This window comes from Arachis stenosperma, chromosome 7, assembly GCF_014773155.1.
Source record: "Arachis stenosperma cultivar V10309 chromosome 7, arast.V10309.gnm1.PFL2, whole genome shotgun sequence".
Taxonomy (NCBI): Eukaryota; Viridiplantae; Streptophyta; class Magnoliopsida; order Fabales; family Fabaceae; genus Arachis; species Arachis stenosperma.
Window position 1 is genome coordinate 34162310 of NC_080383.1, and position 9127 is coordinate 34171436.

Consider the following 9127-nt stretch of genomic DNA (forward strand, 5'->3'; position numbering starts at 1 on the left):
AACCTCTAATTTTTATGAGTTATAGGTTGATATATGTGTGATTTTGGTGATATTAGAGTTGCTTGGTTAATTTTGATGCTTGGTGTGGTTGTGGAGCAATTTTTGAGGTTTGGTTAGCATTGAGAAAGCTCGAAGTTCGGAATTTGATGAAACCTATCTTAAATTAAAGATAATGATGCGAGCTTCAAAACAGTTTAATAATGGAGGAAAATGGATAATTAGAGCAAAATTTATTGATATTTGAAAATGGGGTGAAAAATTGAATTATGTAGAGTTGCAGTATTTTCGGCAAAACTGGATCTGGTGCATACGCATGGGTCATGTGTATGCATGAAATGGCAAACAGAATTGAAAAGTGGTGGATTTTGTGCGTACGCATCATGCATCCATACGGATGATTTGAAAACCTTGCGTACACACTAGGCATGCGTACCCACGACTGGGCAACCCAAATTGAAATGATTTAAAAACTGTGCGTACGCAAGAGGCACGATTGTGTAGACTTTTTTGAAATATTAATTTCTGTCTGTTTAGTCTTCCTAGTCTAATTATGAATCCCTCTAACCTCCGTATCGAGTTGAAATACTCGATAATTAAGCCATGGATACACGGGGAGTGATATATTGATTAAAGATCTTAACGTTAATTGATTGTGATCTGAATAACTGAAATGGTGAGGATGGTGGTTAAATCTCACTTACTCGAGGTTTCCTCTCGAGTGAAAGGTGAGACGACACACTCTGTGGATGTGAGACAATACGCTCCGTGGCTTTGACATGCTTATATCCCCGGGAGGTGGATGGCACTTTCCGTGGCGATAATGGAACCATGATTTATATAATTCCTCTCGGGGATGCGCACTGAGAGACTGATTCGAGGTTTCACCAGATTTTGTGTCAAATTTGGTAGATAACTGGTGAGGATTTCAATGTCCACAAACTAATCGGTAAGTGCACCAGGTCGTACCAAGTAATACCTCAGGTGAGTGAGGGTCGATCCCATGAGGATTGATGGACCGAGCAACAATAGTCGAATGACTCACTTAGTCAGGAAAGTAGAAAGTTGTGTTTTAAGAGCTGTAAATCGCATTAAACAGAAATTTAGAGAGTAAGAAAGCAAACAGTAGGATTGATGGGAAATATATGTGAGGAAACAGTTAAGGTTTCAGAGTTATTTATTCTTTCGAATTAAGTTTTCTTACGAACTATTTCAATTATGCAAGATTCATTTCATGGCAAAATGTAATTGACTAAGCCCTAATTCCTTATTGATTTAGTCTCCTCTAACCTAATCAATCACAAATTCCTTGGTCACTTAACATAGATTAGATGGTTAGGTTCAATTCTAGTTTATTGGCCACAGAAACCCTAATTACCCAAATATAAGAGGATTATATGTCACACATGCCATTAAGTCCAAGCAATTAGCAGTTTAGGAGGAATTTACTTTCAAACTAGTATTCAAGTGAGATAACTTTTTCAAGAATCACAATAATTCATATAGAATAAGGGTTGTTCTTCCGATATACCCAGATTCATAAGATGAAAAATGAAAGAAATCCTTGAAACTGAATCAATACATTAATTAAAATAGAATGATAATAGTATTAATCCATAGAAATAAACAGGGCTCCTAACCTTAACCAATGAGGTTTACTGGCTCATGACTCAGAAAGAAAACTAGGGTTGAGAAAATGTGAAAGTGCGTAAGTGAGAAGATCCCCCCCCCCCCGAAGGGCTGAATCTTTTTCCTTTTATATCTAACCTAATTTGATTTGAAAATAAAATAAAATAATAAATTCTAATGCTAAAAAATTTTGTTTGTTAATAAAAATAACTAAAATAAAATAAGATATAACAATTAAAAGCTAAATCCAACTAAAGATGCTCCATTTGAAAAGTGTGATCCGGATCATTGGCGCTAACTGCCAGATTCAGCATTTAGCGCCCTAATGGGCAGAAGCTCCTCCTTTAATTCTATCTTCATAGCGCTAAAAGTCAGGCTTGGCGTTTAGTGCCCCAATGGGCAGAGGGCTTCCACGTGTTTCTGGGTTGCTGGCGTTAAATGCGGACCTGGCAGCTTCCAAACTCTCCTCTTTTCTTGCACACGAACTCTACCAAATCGATCCAAACTTCATCTGAAATGATTAAAACACCAAAACAACTCAAAGTAGCATCCAAAGAGTTTTCAAACACTAAAATAAGATTAAAATTCATTAAAACTCATTAAATTCTGACTTGAAATAAACAGAAAATAAAGAAAAGATGCTCACGCAGCAATAACCGATACGTGAGCTCATGGCCAGTAGGATAGACATGCATCATGTGCATCTATTTGTTTTTGTTTGGGTGTACATATTGTACTTGGATTGCCTATGTGAATAACTCAATTTATCTGCTAATTGCCATACTTGTTGTAATTGCTCTTGTTTGTGTAAATCTTATTACTTGTGCTTGCTACTGCTAAACTGAATGTTGAGATGAATGATTTGAGATGATGATATATGTTGTGAAGAATAAAGGTTATGGACTACTATTATCATTGAGAATTCAGCATATCCATCCTGTTTGGATTAGTGATACCGTTGGCTTAAATCTTGTCTGTCTAGATTTTATGATTGCTTAGCGGGTTCGTGTAAGTTTTACATCATCTCTATTTGGAACTGTTATCCTACTGGAAGCCTTCGAGTTCTCACCTGTTGTCGGATTTTTGTTGTTTTCGGATGCAGAACGTGATACATCTCGTTAAGCATGCCAGACTCTCTTTGGAAAGCGAAGAATCTTTTGTATTTTGTATCTAGTATTAGTTATTCTCCACTGTCGTATACGTATATGTATATCCATCTTTGAGGTTGATTTTGGAGAAACAAGATTGTATTTTGGTTAATTTATGACTATAGCGTAAGGTTTTGTGTGGTAGGTGTTACAATCTAACCTCCTCTCATTCGGACAAATCCGCACATCCTCTTCCTCTCTCAAAAAGTACCTCATCTTACTAGGTAATCCTCCTAGTGCCACCTTTTTTGAGCCTCGGAAGGAATCTGAATCTGGAGCCTCCCTTAAATGCAAGGCTCTTTATAACAAGGACGGAACTGTTTGCGACCAAGGTTTTGACGCCATTAGCTTCAGTGAGGAGATTATCTTGTCGGGCAATGTTATTGGCTTGGATGATGGGAATATAGAAAAAAATTTGGAGGTTAGCCAGAGGAAAATTAAGACAACTGGGGTTTGCATCAACTTCTTGAAAAACCTTTTCCAAACTCTCCTTAATGTTACTCTAAAAGAAGTGCCCGAGCTTCAGAAAAAGGTGGTTGAAGGCAAAATGGGAGGCTGAAAGGGACCGCAATAAAGTCATATGCTGCCAAGCTTTGAGATATGGTGAATCAATCTGACAAAAAGGAAGATAAGGAGGAGGCCTTAAGAAAGAAGGCAGAGGAGAGCTATGTTTGTGTTTTTTGGGGAGAGGCTTGATCTTTAGGAACGACTTCAGAAGCTTAGGGAAGAGCATGAGGATCTGGAGCAAGCTTATGTGAAGGGCTTAGATGACACCGTTGAAAATCTGAAAGTGCAGTTTCAACTTCTCGTACCCGAGGTAGACATCTCTATCGTAGATCTGGACAAGAGCATAGCAAATGGTAAAATAGTCCTTATTCCGGATGATGATGAAGATGCTCTTCCTCCAAGAATATCAAAGCTTCTTCTATTGCTACTAAGGAGCTCTCCCAGACCATAGACCACAAACGACTGACCTGCCTCGGAAGCCCCTACAGACCAATCTACCCGCTAGTCCTAGCTTTTCTTTTATGAAGTTGATGACCTAAGTTTGTGGGTCCTTTTGAACAATATTTGATGTAATTTTTTTGATACTTTTAGCCTTTTTAGGTTTTTTAATTTTACTTGTTGGTATAGTTTCTTATTATGCTTTTGTTTATATTTGCATAACAAGTTTTTACTAAGTTATTTTTGCAACTTATTTTATTTTTACAACTTGTTTGCCTCCCAATTAAGAACTCATTAATCCGCTTATATAATTTCTATACAGTAACTCTGACTTTGTTGCTTTATCGTGCCAATTATAGGAGGTTGTTCATGATTTTAGTGTTTTATCGAGTATGAGTTCATACAAATAAAGAAGTAACACATGTAAAGAAAATGGTCTTTATTAATTAAAATAAATTATAAACTTGCTAGTTGCTACTAAGAGTTTTTAAAATTTTAACCCCTGGCCCTTGCTATGATACCTCGTTAAAATCCCTTTAGGAAAACTCGTTGGAAAAAAATCATGAAATCGGAAATAAGAGTACACCAGCAGGGAGCAAGGTTCACTTTCTAGCTATAGTATCTCTTCATATTGCAAGCATGCCACAACTTAGATAACTCTTCACCCTTCAGGTCCGACACTTTGTAGTAACCTCTTTCTAAGACTTCAATAATCTTATAAAGTCCTTTCTAGTTTGCTGCTAACTTTCCTTTGTCTGACCTCTACACTCCGATGTTATTTCTGATCAGCATAAGATTTTTCATGGTGAAATTCCTTATGATTATTTTTTGGTTGTACTCTATAGTCATTCTTTTCTTCAACGTTTTCTCTCATATCCGAGATTGTTCTCAGACTTCTGATAGAAGGTCGAGTTCCTCTTTTTGTGCTTGAAGACATGGCCCGAGTAGGTCTGACCACCACTTTGCAAAGGACTATGGTGAGGTGATACTGATGAGTTCCTCTGGAGGTGCCACGTGAAAGTTTGCATGTAGTTGGTAAGGCGGGCATTTCTTAACAAAGTCAACCAATAGAAACCAGCTCGTAGCACTTTATTTGCCAATGATCTCGCCTGCAGATGATTATCACATGTGCCATTATGGATCTCATCTAAGACTTCTTCCATCTTCGAGGTCGGAATATATTTCAGCAAAGGTGTAGATATCCCTTTTTTGTAAAGGACATTATGAACTAGTGTGTAATTTTGGGCTTCTCTTACCAATATCCTTGCTTCTCTTGTTCCTTGAGGAAGGATGTCGAACTTGAGGTATTTTATGATAGGAATCATCCAACCCAAATTCATATTAGCATGTTCGACCCATTGACTTTTTTTGCAACTGATAGTGATTGTAGTGTTTCTTGACTCAGGCATCTATTATTACCATATGGAGTTGTATTTGTCATTCAATTCTCGAGTTATATATCTGACCTCAACCTCTTTGAACTCAACCAATTGTGCTAGCATATTTTCTAGATACCTTTTCATGTTGGGATCTTTAGCATGATATTCACCATTTACTTGTGAAGTTATAACTTGGGAGACACTAAAGACTATTACTTTCAAGGCCCCAACCTCTTTAGCCATTCTCTGGCCAACAAGCATGACTTCATACTCAACTTGGTTGTTAGAGGTCGGAAAGTCATACCTCAAGGATAACTCCAACCAAGTTATCCTTTTATTTTCAAGAATAATTCCTGCTCCACTACTAGCTTTGTTTTATGAATCATCTACATACAAGTTCCGAGTGGTGGAGCTCTCTTTTGGCTCTCTCGTGTACTCTGCCAAGAAGTTGGCCAGGTATTGCAACTTAATGGTCGTCCGAGTTTCATATCTGTAGCCAAACTCTGATAGCTCAACAACCCATTGTAGCATTCGTCCCACAATATCTCTCTTCTATAAGATATGCTTCATGGGTTAGTTAGTTAGTCCCACAATATCTCTCTTCTATAAGATTGCAATCTCCTAGAAGCCAAAACAAGGGTGTAGAAAAATTTTTTGATGTTCTGGTAGTTCAACTCTGCTCCTTGCAATGCCTTGTGGTGCACGAATTTGCAATCCGTACAACTAACCAGCAAGTGCACTGGGTCGTCCAAGTAATACCTTACGTGAGTAAGGGTCGATCCCACGGAGATTATTGGTTTGAAGCAAGCTATGTTTATTTTATTAATCTTAATCAAGATACCAATAGAGTTCTTTAGCCTCGTATAAAGTAAAAAGGGCATAAAATAAATAGTTGTTACTTGTTGCGCAGTAATGGGGAATATGTTGGAGTTTTGGAGATGCTTTTGTCCTTTGAACTTCAACTCTTCCTTGAAATCCTTCAACACACGCAAGGCTCCTTCCATGGCAAGCTCTATGTAGGGTGTCACCGTTGTCAATGGCTACTTCCCATCCTCTCAGTGAAAACGTTCCTATGCTCTGTCACAGCACGGCTAATCATCTGTCGGTTCTCAATCAGGTTGGAGTAGAATCCATTGATTCTTTTGCGTCTGTCACTAACGCCCAGCCTTCAGGAGTTTGAAGCTCGTCACAGTCATTCAATCCCAGAATCCTACTCGGAATACCACAGACAAGGTTTAGACTTTCCGGATTCTCATGAATGCCGCCATCAATCCGGCTTATACCACGAAGATTCTGATTAAGGAATCTAAGAGATACTCATTCAATCTGATGTAGAACGGAGGTGGTTGTCAGGCACACGTTCATGGATTGAGGAAGGTGATGAGTGTCACGGATCATCACCTTCTCCATAATTAAGCGCGAATGAACATCTTAGATAAGAACAAGCGTGTTTGAATAGAAAACAAAGTAATTGTATTAATTCATCGAGACGCTGCAGAGCTCCTCATCCCCAATAATGGAGTTTAGAGACTCATGCCGTCAAAAAGTATGTAATTCAGATCTGAAAATGTCATGAGGTACAAAATAATTCTCTAAAAATTGTTTAAATAGTAAACTAGTAACCTAGGTTTACAGAATATGAGTAAACTAAGATAATTGGTGCAGAAATCCACTTCTGGGGCCCACTTGGTGTGTGCCAGGGCTGAGACTAAAGCTATCCACGAGTAGAGGCTTTTCTTGGAGTTAAACTCCAAGTTATGACGTGTTTTGGGCGTTCAACTCCGGATCATGACGTTTTTCTGGCGTTTAACTCCAGACAGCAGCATGTACTTGGCGTTCAACGCCAAGTTACGTCGTCTATCTTCGCGCAAAGTATGGACTAATATATATTGCTGGAAAGCCCTGGATGTCTACTTTCCAACGCCGTTGAGAGCGCGCCAATTGGACTCCTGTAGCTCCAGAAAATCCATTTCGAGTACAGGGAGGTCAGGATCCATCAGCATCAGCAGTCCTTTTTCAGCCTAAGTTAGATTTTTGCTCAACTTCCTCAATTTCAGCCAGAAAATACCTGAAATCACAGAAAAATACACACACTCATAGTAAAGTCCAGAAATATGATTTTTGCTTAAAAACTAATAAAATTCTATTAAAAACTAATTAAAACATACTAAAATCTACATGAAATTACCCCCAAAAAGCGTATAAAATATCCGATCATCACAACACCAAACTTAAACTGTTGCTTGTCCTCAAGCAACTAGATAAATAAAATAGGATGAGAGAAATTAAGAAGTAATAATATCTAAGAGTTTTAAATGGAGCTCAAATTCTTTTTAGATGAGCGGGGCTTGTAGCTTTTTGTTTCTGAACAGTTTTAGCATCTCCCTTTATCCTTTGAATTTCAGAATGATTGGCATCCATAGGAACTCAGAATTCAGATAGTATTATTGATTCTCCTAGTGTAGTATGTTGATTCTTGAACACAGTTATTTTATGAGTCTTGGCCGTGGCCCTAAGCACTTTGTTTTCCAGTATTACCACCAAATACATAAATGCCACAGACACATGACTAGGTGAACCTTTTTCAGATTGTGACTTAGCTTTGCTAAAGTCCCCAGTCAGAGGTGTCCAGAGCTCTTGAGCACACTCTATTTGCCTTGGATCACGACTTTAACCACTCAGTCTCATGTTTGTAACTTGGACCTGCATGCCACAAGCACATGGTTAGGGACAGCTTGGTTTAGCCGCTTAGGCCTGGAATTATTTCCTTAGACCCTCCTATCCACTGATGCTCAAAGCCTTGGATCCTTTTCACCCTTGCCTTTTGGTTTTAAGGGCTATTGGCTTTTTCTACTGCTCCTTCTTTTTTTTTTTTTTTGCTTCAAGAATCAATTTCATGATTTTTCAGATCATCAATAATATTTTTCGTGTTCCTCATTCTTTCAGGAGCCAATATTCATCAAATTCAAAGTACAAGTTATGCACTGTTCAAGCATTCATTCAGAGAACAAAAAGTATTGCCACCACACATAGTTAATTATAATTTTTATTATTAAGAACTCGAAAAATATAGATTACTTCTTTATTCTAAAAAAAATCTACTACTTTATTCATGCCTGATGATGATGAGAAAAATAAATTATAGCTTAATTGAAAATAAAATCAAAATAGATATACTAATTACTACTACTATATATCTCCTAAGGTAAATTTCTATAATAACACTATCACTAAGTTAAAGCAGAAAAATTGGAACTCAGAAACCTGTTGTTTTGAGGAGTAGATGTTCCTCTAATCTGTGGGGTGCTTTTCAAGGATTAATTTTTGGCGCTTCAGCTCCCTTAGATCACGCCCTTGCTCTTCCTGTTCCTTAAGCAGTTTGCAAAGCATGCTACCTTGATTGTTCTGTTCTTCCTTTATTTGGTCCATAGCTTCTTGCAATTTGGAAATAGAAGCCTCAAGGTGTCCCCAATATTTGAATTGAGGCAGTTCTGGGAGGGCTTCCTGTGCTCTCCTCTTGGCTGAATCATCTTATTGCTGTTGTCTGACCATTGATATTCCAGTGATTGGCCTCTCAACTGGAATATACTCTGTTATTCCCATCTTCACTCCGGCATCTTTGCAGAGCATAGAAATTAAGCTTGGATAGGCCAATTTGGCGTCCTTGAAATTCCTGTTTGCTATTTTGTATAGCTCACATGAGATCAGTTGATGGACTTCTACTTCTTTTCCCAACATGATGCAGTGAATCATTACTGCTCTTTTAATGGTAACTTCAGAACGGTTGCTGGTGGGCAATATGGAACGCCCAATGAAATCTAGCCAGCCTCTGGCTACTGGTTTTAGATCTTCTCTTTTGAGTTGAATTGGGGTGCCAGTGGTGCTGGTGGTCCACCTGACTTCAGGGATGCATATATCCTCTAGAATCTTGTCTAGACCTTTATTTACCCGCATCATTCTCCTATTAAAGGAGTCTGTGTCATCTTTCAGTTGAGGAATCTTAAATATCTCCCTGATCTTGTCAGGATG